A 12,373-nucleotide genomic window follows, 5' to 3' on the forward strand; every position below is an offset into this window, starting at 1 on the left:
GTGACATAAAATCCGTAGAAGATTGGCTGTAACTTGTAGGAGTCTGTCTGAAGGTAGGTTTCTGAAGATGCTGATCAAGTGAAGATGCTAATGGCAGCTTTCTTAGGATCACAGAATCATAGAATATCCTGAGTTGGAAGGAGGCCGCAAACCCCCACAAGTCCAACTCTTGACCCTTCACAGGACACCCCAAGAGTCACACCCTGTGCCTCGGAGATTGTCCAAACACTTCTTGAGCTCTATCAGGTTGGTGCTGTGACCACTTCCCTGGGAAGCCTCTGCCAATGCCCAACCACCCTCTGGGTGGAGAACAATTTCCTACCCCTTTTGAGTCAAACAATTGTTTCAATAGTGGAAATACAGTGAGAGATGATATGAATAAGTGGTCAAGTGATGAAGATGAAATAAAATAAATGCATTCTACAGATGTTTCCCTGCAGTAATAGAGATTCCTTTGCGTATGGCCTTCTGGGGAAAAAAAAGAAATAAGCAAACAGCTTCAATATAAGGACATGGAGCTCAGCAGAATTAATGATTTCCTCTGGATGCAGAATAGTGACTTATTTTTCTGCAAGCCATTACTTCTTCCACAAGCAAAGAAAACTGTTGAAAGTCCTATCCAAAACCAGGGACATGATCAGAAACTGAGCTTTAAATGAAGGGTATGATTTTATTGTCATTTTTACTGTAGGTAACCCAGATTTTTCAGCCAAGAGTTTTGACTGATTTACCAACAATGGATCAATTTTAAGCTTTCTTGTGCAGGCACAGCTACTTGGAGTACTGCAGGGTTGAGCTCAGCCTTTGTCCCTTGCAGAAGGAGTCCACAGTATTCACTTCAGTATCTTTGTGTTCTAAGACAATTTCTTCAAGTCTGGATGATCTGATGTGATCATTCTGCCTGATCAAATGTAAAAGGCAACACAGAAAATCATTAGTATTATTCTGATAGAAAGCACACTGCTCAAAGTTGGATGTATCAATGTATTAAAGATTTAGTCAATAAAAGAGAAAAACAATGTACAATTTCTCACAGTATGTGAGAAAGAACATGGTTGAATTTCTCGTCTACAACTTCTATTTACATTTGTGATTGAATTTCAGTAGCAGATGATTGCAGCACATAATTTAATAATCAGCTCTTGGATGGTTCTGTAAATATAGTAAAGATCACTATCTCATTTAGGTATGTAGCTTGTGGAGTAGATGATAAACAAGCCAGGCGACTGATAAAAACAAAGCCATGACAGAGAAGGTGTTGGAGATTTTCTTGAGTTTTTAGTGAACATTACATCTGAACCCGAGTATCTCTTCAATCTCCGTAGGGTCAGAGGAAGAGAATCAAAGGAGAATGGGACTCCAGATCTCTGGAGAATGAGGTGAAAAGGGCATCAATGAAACCAATTTCAAAATCAAATTGCTATAAGTTTTAGAGATACTGATAACCTGCTAATACTCCAACAATAAAAAAGCAGATAAACAGCATCACCTCTTCCTGTCTTTCCTTTGTCATCAAGAAATCTAAAGAGGTGCCCTCATTTCACTGGATATTTAAAATGCTTAGACATTCAGTGAGAAAAAGAGAAACAATTATTTAAGTGACAATCGTGGTGGCAAACAATCAAGTGAGACAAGGTTTTGGCAGGAAAAAAAAATACTTTGTAGGACACACAGCTGTTTTTATTTCTTAATGGTCCCCAAACCTTTTTAGGTTAATAAACATTAACATCAGTCCAGGTTAATATGGCTGTGACATTCATCTATTTTTCTATTGTCTCAGCAGCATTCATGACAGAGCCAGTTTAAAAGATCAAATTAAACGATGCCACCAAGGATGTCAGTTACTGCTTTCACCCTTCACTGTGGGGCTGTGATGGATGACAGACCACCTTCTAGATTGCAGATGAATCAGACCCTGCTCTGATGGTTGATTTGGCTTATCCTGAGATGGAAGTTAAATCCGTAATACACCTTCCTTTTGCTGTGCTGCCTTAGGGCTGTCTGCTTCTGGAATACGAAAATAATCACAGATGCAGTGTGGCTCCACTTCTTTAGGTTCAGATCCATCCTCTTTGGCACATGGTTTCTGTGACCTTGGACATTCACTTAATCTCTCCATATATTATTCTTTTTTTTCCTCTTTTATCTGTTTTGATTTTATAATCGCCAGGGCAGAGAAGCCTGTTGCTTATCACAGCATGAGGATATCTGGCTACTATTGTCATGCAAAATAAATTATGAAGTGAAGTTATTAATACTAAATGACTGTACTGGTAGAAACTTAGCATTTAATAACTCTTCCTTGTTTAAAACTATATTCTCTATCCAGCTGTTTTTAGGGCAGTTTATGACCAAAGGGCATGGAGTTGAAGCTGTAGTGGAAAGGAAGCAGTGACAGCTGCTGGGTTTTCCAGTAGGCCACAGGAATTGGTTGGGACTGTGCAGTCAATAGATTGAGCCTAAAAGTTTTATCACCTAGCCTAAAATTTAAGCAGTATCTGTCTAAGCTATTTACATGAAGTTACAGTGTGGTCATAAACCAGTCAAATGCTGCCTCCAGGCTCACCTCCCATCCTGGCAGAGCAGCAGTTCCATGGGTCATTGCCACCTCCTCAGCCATCAGCAAAAGTTGCTCTCTTCTTCTAGACATCTTTCCCTGAACTTCTGTCAAGACTTGACTCTGGCTATATATCTGAATGACTGCTTTTTGTATTGCCCTCAGTCCATTTTCACAGCATCTGGAAGAAATTTGAAAATGCACTTTTTTACAGGTGCACATTCTTGGAAGGGGTTAGTGGGGAGCATCACTATGTCTGGTGTTTTGTTAGCTGCACTTTTCAGTGCCTTAACTTTTCCCTCACGTCCCTGTTATTTTCCTTCATTTTCCTATAGTACAATAGAAAAGACTATTTTGCAATTATTGACAAACAAATGGAATAGACTTGAATAAATTATTGATCTCAGTATTTGAGGGAGCAAATGTGCAGGCAAATGACATTTCCTGGCGCTTTGGTGCAGTAAAAAATGTAGGAAATGTTGCTTCTCAGATCTAGCTGTGTTTGCAGCCTACCACCTAAGTACCAGCTGAGCAGAGGCAGGAGGAATGTTAGCAGGGATAAAGCAGTCTTGGCCAGCACTTCCTCAGGCAATAAGATGCACAGTGAAACTAATGTACCTTCTTATCTGACCTGCTAAAAAGTTTTTATTCTTTGATTAATGCATCTAGCACATCTTAACTCTTAATAACTTTTTGCTGCCAGTACCTGCTGGCCTGTCAATGCACTCGCACGCATGACTGAGGAGGCAATTGTCTGCTTTGCTGCTGTAATTCAGCTACATCGTTTTAAAAGTTAGCCACAGTTGTTTCTTGGAGGGTTTTGTCTAGGTTGCTTTTTCTTTTAATGTGCTTTCTGCAATGCAGCTGTGTCTCGCTGGCACGCAGCAGTAGTCTGCAAGCTACTTTTTTTCCCTGTTTTCAAGTATTCATTCTGCATCTGCCATCTCTGCAACAAGGACTGTCCAATTTGCGAGTGGGCACTGTTCCATTTGAACAGACGGGGAGGAGTGGAGACAGACAAAAGATCATATGGAGTAGTCGTCTAAAAAGTGTGGTGGTGAACCTGATCAAGTGGCATGGATTTTTCTTTATTAATGTTTTGGGTTTTGCTTTGGTTTTGGTTTTTTGTTGTCTTTTTAAAATGTAAAACTTAGAAAATCCTTTATAAATTCCATTACGGGGCAGCCATGAAAACAATTGACAGTAATGCTGCACCCTGAGTGAGTGTAGGGTTTGAAAACTGAGTTTGACCTCTCCTCTCAGGCTGTGATTTCGTGTTCAAGGGATTAAAACAAACAAACAAAAAACCCCTGCTTTCTGTATTTTGTTTCCATGCCTGTGTCTAAAGTGTATTCAGAAGAGTTCTTTTCAGCGGTCATGACATAAAGGCTTTTACAACAGTGTGAAGGACTGGTGTCTAACTCTGTAACTCTTCAAAGTGAAAAAAAGCTTCCAAGTTTTTAAGCTAGCTATACAGCTGGTTAGACTAGAGTATAACAGGTAATTTAAAAATCAGCCCCTGCCTCTGCTTATGTTACTACAATGTAATCTGGCCACAAGGCTTAGAAAAATATTTTATCTGAAGCGGAATTTTTTCCTTTGTTTTACAGAATTTGTTCTGAGCTTTTCCAAAACCCTTTTTGCTTTCAGTTGCATGGTGTTAAGTGTCATAGTGTTCAGAAGATTTAAAAAATAACCTAACTAAATTTCTTGGCTTTTTCATTTCCTTGTTTTTTAGTCCTAGCCAGTTCCATCTCCTCTTTCCTTTGCCCTTGACTAAGCAAGCACAATTTAATCAGATTTATTGAGAGATAGGAAAGCAGAAATTGAGAAACAGATAAGAGAAGCAATTCAGCATGGTTACAAGTTACTAGAGCATCTCACAGCCAATGTGAGCACATTTCAGGGGCCTTGTTTACCCTCATGTAGTCCTGTGGGTCATTTTAAATTGTTGAGACAAGTTATGTTTTGGGTGGACCAATTAAATAGTGTGGAGGTTTTTTGTTGTTGTGGGTTTTTTTGTTGTTGGTTTTTTTTTTGTTTGTTTGTTTGGGGTTTTTTTGTTTTTTGTTTTTTTTTTAATTTCCCAAAGCTTTCTGAAGACAAGCTGGATTTTTGATTCTTAATAGCCTACAAAACCTCCATTTTGGTTGGTTGTAATGACTTTTACTTGTGTTTTTCTAAATAAAATTTACATTCTTAACAAAAATATATTACAGCCTGTGTTATCTAAATTTGAAAATTCCATACCAATGGTTAATGTTTCTGATAATTTTAAAATGTAATATATGTGGTTTTGTTGTGGACAATTTTTATTCATAGTGGTTGCAGGCAAGAACATTACCCGTCTGGCTAGATGAGAGTTTATCCCCATGTGAAATCCTGTCTTGGTAAGATGAATAGTAGATTGTGTTGCTGACTTTTTTAAAACTCCAGACCTTGGTGCATACCAGGTCAGAAGCAAGGCTCATTTACCATATCCCAAAATGATGTTTGAAAATTAAACTTCAGCCTTTTATTTTACAAGGCTACTTTATAAAAAAGTAGTATTGAAAAACAAACAAAGCCAAAAAAAACCCAACCCAAGTTTCAGCAAAGTTGACAATACCAGTGTATTTCTTCCTGCTGAAGTTTATTAACTAAGTAGATTTTAACTACTACCCTGAACTACACAAGTATTGCCTCATTTTGTGTTTCAAATGAGGCATATGTAATAGTTCCAGATCTGTGTTTCTTTGTTTTATTTTTTTTAAATGAAAATTTCAGTTCTTCAAAAAGCTAAGTAATTTTTCTTAGCTCTTCCACAGGGAAAAAAAATGAAAATGTAACTTGAATGCACCTTGCAGGCTTAGAAACCTGACCTGCAAATAAAATCAACCTGAAGCTTTTTAGGAAATCTGACAGAGTGGAATCCATACTCTGTTGAAATCAAATCTGCCATCTACTTTTCTGAGAATACGTCTTCATCTCAGATGTTTAAGGTGAATTTATGACTCCTGAAGGTCATGCATTTGTGTGTATTTTTAGAATGCTTGGAGCTGATACGTCCATGGTTTCTTTAAAAATTTCCTTCATATATTCAGCTGTCTGAAAAAAGAATTTGCCCTTCGTAATGGAATGTAAAAAAAAATAAGATAACTGCAAATGCTGACCCTTAAATTCTCCACACTGGGCTCATTTCATATTGCTGTTGCAAAAGGTGGTGGAAAACCTTCTCTTTCACAGACACTGAGACTGGAGACGCTTTTGATTGGGAAAAGGTTTGTTGGCTGAATAATCTGGCTACTTTGCTGAGCTCCTCAGCCTTTTCTTTTAATTTCTTAAGACAGCCTTGCAATTGTCATTATTGCTTTTGCCTGTCTGTGTTTTGACATTTGGGACACCAGTGATTCTGTGGCTTTTGAACGGCGAGTGTCAAAACCAATGTACAGGAGGCGTTCGCGGAGATTTGAAACCTTGGCATTACACAGCACAGCAAGCAGAACTGATTTCACATTTACACTGTATCATTCATCTCAGCTGCTGCATCCCTCTCCATCAAAAAGCGTGTAAGCAGTAAACTTCAAGGAAGATGTGTTTTTGTTATATGTATCCTGGTGCATTTTTCTTCCTTCACCTTTACGCCAGTTCCACCCACATATCTTCCTGTTGCTTCAGATTATAATGATTTCAAAAATCCATTTTATTTATTTGAATTGACTGGGGAACGTGCAAAAATGTGGCAGCTGTAATTGGGAGTTTACAGAGTTTCTTGTGTATTGTAGTCAACAAGGGAACAAAACAATTTAGTTTTCAACTTGCATGATAAAACACACAGTCCTGTGGTAGTATCTCCAGGCAATTCACAGCATACACCTAGTAACACAGTCTCATTTGTTAGAAATATGTGAGCTGTGTCTGTTGCTACATAGAAATAGCAGTAATTTCATATATATCACTATATAAATAAAAAATATCCAGGAAATCACTACAGTTATAAAATAACTTCTGTGTAGCTCTCATTCTAGAAAGAAGTTTGTCAGAGAAGTCAAAAATATTTTCAAGACCTTGCTGACATACAACCCCAAAAGTCTCGCCCACTGAAGGGACATTTTTATATGTAATATTAATACAGGCCTAAGAAATGAGGTTTTGTTTCCCACTCACTGAAAACAAGAACTGTGCCTTCCATCCTGGTACTGACAAAGGAAGGAAGATCGATCCTCATGCCTTGGGAATCACACAGATTCGTTCTGGTGAGCACTAGGCTTGTCCTTCGTGGCAGGGAATGTGCTGTGATTGCTCCTTTGACTGGCCCAAGAAGCTGCAGTGGCCTTAGAGGTGTGAAAGGGAGGCCTTGCACACCCCTTTCGTGCTCCACATTTTTCTGTAACAAGCCATCTGCAGGGGAATACTTACAATATGCTGCATTTTTACATAATGCACAGAAGGCAGGAATTCACTCACAGTACTTTTGCTATCAGTGATGTTTTCAGAAGAACAGTGGATGATTTTGTACTAGAAGCTGGCTATTTCTATGTGTTGATAACTATTTGTAAGCTGGAGCAGGGAGAGAGAGCAGCAAGCTCTGCCTCACCTCTAGTGCAGAGCTATTGCTGTCCTCCAGTTCACAGCCATTCTGGATGGGTGTTCAGTGACAAATTTGCAGCCATGTGGAGGAAATAGACCTGAATTCCACCTATTCCACTGAAAGTTACAAACTGAGATGATATTATGGATCTCAGTTTTATACTCTTTGAGGCTGTTTATTAAGCAGCACACACTGCACAAAGATACTTTGGTTAGAAATGCCTGGTAGTTTTTTCAGTGATGCACGTGGAAACAGTGGCCTGGACGTGGACAGGTAATGTTTCAACTAGGGGTTTGGATGGGACTTTGCACTCTTGGTGCAGGAAGGGAGAAGAAATTTGATGTTAAATCATCATGGTTTTTTGTTTGTTTTTTTTTTTTTTTTTTAAGGTAGGCCTATTAGCCAGGGCTTTATTTCCTTGACTGCTTCTTTCTAGGTAATGAAAAGAGTGGTATAATTTTTCTGTTTTCCAAGGATAGCATCAACAGCACAAGCCTAGATGCAAAACATTTTTGGATTTAAGTGGAGACTGCCTTTTTGTGAAGCCTGTGAAAACTAGATTGTTTTCCAATGAGATGAAGTTGCCCACCTATCTATTCTAGGTTGTCCCTTTTTCAGGACATAAAAAAGAACAATAAGGTTGGTGCAGTTTTCACTTTTTCTCCAGGACAGCTCCCATTCCCTAATTCCTACTTCTCTTTCCAAGATGTATTCATTGTTGCCATTTGCCCCTTGGTTTCACAGTGCTGCTTACTGCAGAATGAGCCCATTCTTAAACATGGACTTAGAATAGGAAATGAGGAGAAGCTGCCATGTGTAGCTGCCTTCATTGTCTTTCTCAGGCACCTGAAGTTTTTCATTCTTCGCTTTGCACTCCCAGTTGCCGATTTTAAAAGAAGGGAGATATAGTTCTCTCTACAATAAGAGATTTTTCTGAAAGAAAAAAAAATTATACTCATAAAAATCCAAAGTCTGCTGCCCAAACTGAATGGCAGATATGGCAGTATTATTTTTTGTGATGAATTTCAGAAATCTCAGAACCTTTTCAAATATCTTCATGAGCAATTTTGACCATTTTTACCCTCTAGTAAAGGGCTTGGCTGTACTACAAACATAAAGAAGGCTTGGCTACTTCCAGCTGGACTCTGTGCCTGACTGGGGAATAGCTTCAAGCAGGTCCTTGCTTACTACAGAAATGAGACTGATACAACTGCCTTGAAGCTGAGCCTGATGATTTTGCACTAAAGGACCAAAGGAGCACTCAAAAAGCTGAATTCAGGTGTTCCAAGGGAAGCAGTCACCAGTAACATCACCTGGCATTGTGCCCAGTGCTGGCTGATGCCACAGGAAAGGTGCACTGGGAATGTTTCTGGGCTGAGCCGTGGCATCCCCACCTGAGGTGGGACTGTACCTGCAGGATGCTCCAAGGAATGCCAGCCAGGAATGAAAACTGGAAAGCACCTAGACAGATTGTCAAAAGATTTCTACTGCCCTATGGTCTTCCATCCTTAGCACCATTGCTTGGATAGCAGTGGTTTGAAGGTGTGTCGTGGCTTAAAGCATGGTAAAGGAAACAGAGGAGGAGACAGCAGCTGCCATAAGGGGGTCAACTTTACCCCTGAGCCAGAGGGAAGAAATGGATATGTGTTGAATCAGACAGCTTCAACTGGATTCCTGAAATAATATTGTTTATATTCAGCCTATCTTCTGCCAGTATAATACAACATCCCTGCAAAGGTTAATCAATTTGAATCTTAATATCATTCTTATTTTCCAACCATTATCTTTCAAATATATGGTATGCTCTTGTCATCTTCCAGGATTAACAACATGACAAGTTTGAACTTTTAAAAGCAAGACACTTTTTGGTTATTGGAGAGCAGAAAAAGGTCACAACTCTTTGTACAAAACAGAACCATGTACACTTCCAGGCCCATAATTTGCCTACTCTTCTCAATAATTTATAAAGCATGGAGAGAAGAAAGGCAATTTTGGTAAGAAGAAGGGCTACTCTGCTTATGTGTACAGTGTAAGAGGAATTATTATACAGAATAAAAGGAATTATCCATGTAGGTTGGCCTTGCAGCCTTGTTCTGGTTAGCACGCTATAATAATTTTGGTTTTTTCCTAAGAATGAAACACACCATGCCCAATTCACTATTCTGCCTGATTCTCTCTAGGAGTTATTTTTTGGTTGAGAATAATAGTCACAGAGAAATGAGAAAATGTATTGGCATCAGTGTTCCCTTGATCAGTGTAAGGCAAAGGAAAGCTCAAGTATTTGCTTTCTGCTGTGGCTGCTATTGTCCTTGGGGACTGCTGAAACTTTAAATCAGAGTCCTAATTGGCTCTCGGATAGCCATGAAATACCAGAAGCTTCAAAAGCAGCTTAAGAGAGTAGTTGCCTGCCTTTTTCTTGCTCCATCCTTTGCTATCCGCAGCACACACATAACAAGGATTTGGGAGGTAGAGTTATTGGCATTAAATCTTGCTGTGTGACTAGCTCAGTCTTTGTAAGACTAGGCACCCCTGAGCAAAGAGCTGACATTGAAGTCATAAACCTGCAGCAAATTACACTGTGCAAGTGATTGGAAGTGTGACATGATTTGCCCCAAAGTCATCCACTGTGTTTTTGCTGCTCTTCAGGTAAGCCTGCACTGCTTTTAAGAGCTGTGTTGTCATTTACAGCTTGTTAAAATCAAGATAGCTGGCAAAAGTCAACATATTCATGTGCCCATAGCCTAAGTAGTCAGGAAGGGTACAATAGGAACTAAAGGAATGAATGAATGCCACTTGTAGGAGACTAGAGGCAGGGACACTCCACGCTTGGCTGGCACAGTTGTACATCCCTGGTTTGGACTCTGTCAGTTCAAAGCAGCTTGGCTGACTAATGGCTCCCTCCACTGCTCCCTCACCTCTGATACATAATTTGAATTTATTAGCCTTGTACCAAAACCCACTTTTATCAGAGAGCCCAATTCAGAATTGTAGCAATCAGGGTAGTTAGCACTCAGGATAGTAGTGATGACAAAGCATTAATAGAGTCTTGCTGGACTGCACAATGCTAGTCCCAGTGATTTTGAATCCACTCTTGCACTAAGCAAGCATGATGAAGTAGGAACAAGCACAACTGGAGCTGTTAGGCTCTTTTAGTCTAGCTGGATGAAGGCAGCAATGGTCATTGGAAACCAGGCAAATTGATTTTCTTTCCCATCAAATATCTTCTAGTCCTAATTTAATTTCTCCAGTTTAAGACTTTTATTCAGCTGTTGAAAGCTGTTCTTGGTGATGATGTGTACACCACGCTGAAGAGACAGCACAGTTGGGGTTCATGTGCTTCTCCCTCCTTTCTGCTGGCAAAATGGAGGAAAGTGGTGAACCCACTCTAAATCTAATGCCAAGGCAATGAAAGTGCTTCTAAACTCACTTGAAACAGATGAACCTTTACTTTCAATAGAAAACAAGTTGTCCTTTTGCAGTGACAGGATGGGTCTACTCAACAAAGAGGGTCATTGAAGGCCTGGATATATTGAACAAGCTTTCTTGGATTTTAAAGAATCCTGAGAGACTTAAAACCCAAAGATAACCCAGAGAACTAAGACCCAAAGGTACCCCCAGAGCTGGTGCCCTCTGACAGGGCACTGTATATAAGTTAGGTGTGCTGAGGGGACATCAGAGAAACATTTATTGTTTTGTTCTTTTTCAGCTGATGCAATGTAAGTCAGGCGTGAATATTGAGAGGTGCCAGAGCCCCCTGTTGGCACCAGATGAGGTTGGCTTCAGTGCTTTGCAAAGAGAAGTGGGTGCATCAAGTCCTGAACTGCCTTTGCTCTGAGCCTCCCACCCCAGTAGTCCCAAGAAGCACTTCCTAGAAGACAGAAGACCCAGAATTTTAAGAGGACCCCATTAAAATTGGTAAGAGACACCATAAAATTTATAAGGGAAGAGTCAATACTATTTGTACAATTTAGGTCTGGATCAAAACTCCGTTGTCTGAAGTGGGTTGTTTGTGGTTTTAAGCTATTTTTTATGATTGTATAAGAAGCTATAGCCATTTATCCATCCTGATTGCTCAAGAGTTATGTCATAGAAATTATATTATACAAGGAGTATGGGATTCTGGTCACTGAAGAGCCGAGTACAGCTTTATAAGATTATCCCCCTTCCTGCATGAGTGAACATTTAGGCACTCAGTGAGCCTGTATGTCAGAGAGCCATCACTCCACAGAGCTCACCACCATCTCCATCTGCAAGCTCATCAGCTTTCTCTCAGAATTATTCCTTCTGCCACAAAAGTCTGTGTATGTGAGTAAGTATACAGAAAAAATATAATCAAGCATAAAGATAAATAAATATAGGAACAGTGAAAAATAATGGTGGGGACTACTTACTAATGCTCATTTAGTTAGTTCTTTGTGAATTTTCAAGTATCCATATTATTCTAGTATTAGCTTGCTCTCTGATAAAGAGCGTAAAGTAGGTGTTATGGTTTTGGTTTTTTCTTGTTTTTTTTTTTTTTTTAATGATATTTGACTAATTTTTGTGCAGTATTTTCAGCCTACATCAAATGAAATAGGTTCCTCCTTTGCTTTTCAGCTGTGGAAGTGCAGCCTAGAGTCACAGTTAAGCTCAGTTTTTCTGGGTAATACCAGTTTTACTTGGCAATTACAGTGGCACCTGGGCAACCTCACCAGCCATCTAGAGTTTGGTTATGTGTGACAGGCTGGAATTTAGCTGGCAAGGTAATTCAGATGGCAAGGTAGCATAATGTGGAGAAAACAGTCCGTCCGTCCGTCCATCCATCCCTCCCTCCCTCCATCTGTATGTCAGTCTCTTTCAGTGTTGTAAATTTGAAAAGTAAATTTTTTGGTTGGTGTAAGTGGAAAGTTCCCATTTTACACAGTCTTTTCCTGAAGGGAAGATGCTTTCTGATGCCAGGTTCTTTGTTAGAGGAACCTGATAGGTCTAATTAGTGTTATGTCTGGGAGGGAGTATAATTTAAAAAATATAATTAATTTATGTATTTCCCATTTATTTATTTATTTATTACACATATCCATGCTTTATACAGGAGTAACTTATTTTTACATCCAATTTTTATACTGGAAACTTAGAAGCCGTACTGCACAGCTGAAATTAAGAGTGACTTTTAATTATTTAGTGCCTTGATTTCACCAAGGAAAATGGATACCTTCTTTCCTAATGGTACTGTACATTTGAAAGAAGTCATAATATGAAAAATATTG

The 12,373-nt window shown here is 39.3% G+C and overlaps 1 long non-coding RNA gene across 1 annotated transcript in view; it reads left to right on the forward strand.

The window, feature by feature from the left end:
• LOC135301355 (uncharacterized) overlaps nucleotides 1–11,003 on the forward strand; it is a 31,084-nt gene extending 20,081 nt beyond the window's left edge. The window contains exon 3 of the long non-coding RNA XR_010363113.1: nucleotides 10,834–11,003. This is a non-coding gene — a long non-coding RNA (uncharacterized LOC135301355). The remainder of the gene's footprint in view (nucleotides 1–10,833) is intronic.
• The last annotated feature ends 1,370 nt before the right edge of the window (nucleotides 11,004–12,373 follow it).

This window comes from Passer domesticus, chromosome 5 (genome assembly GCF_036417665.1).
Source record: "Passer domesticus isolate bPasDom1 chromosome 5, bPasDom1.hap1, whole genome shotgun sequence".
Classification (NCBI taxonomy): domain Eukaryota; kingdom Metazoa; phylum Chordata; class Aves; order Passeriformes; family Passeridae; genus Passer; species Passer domesticus.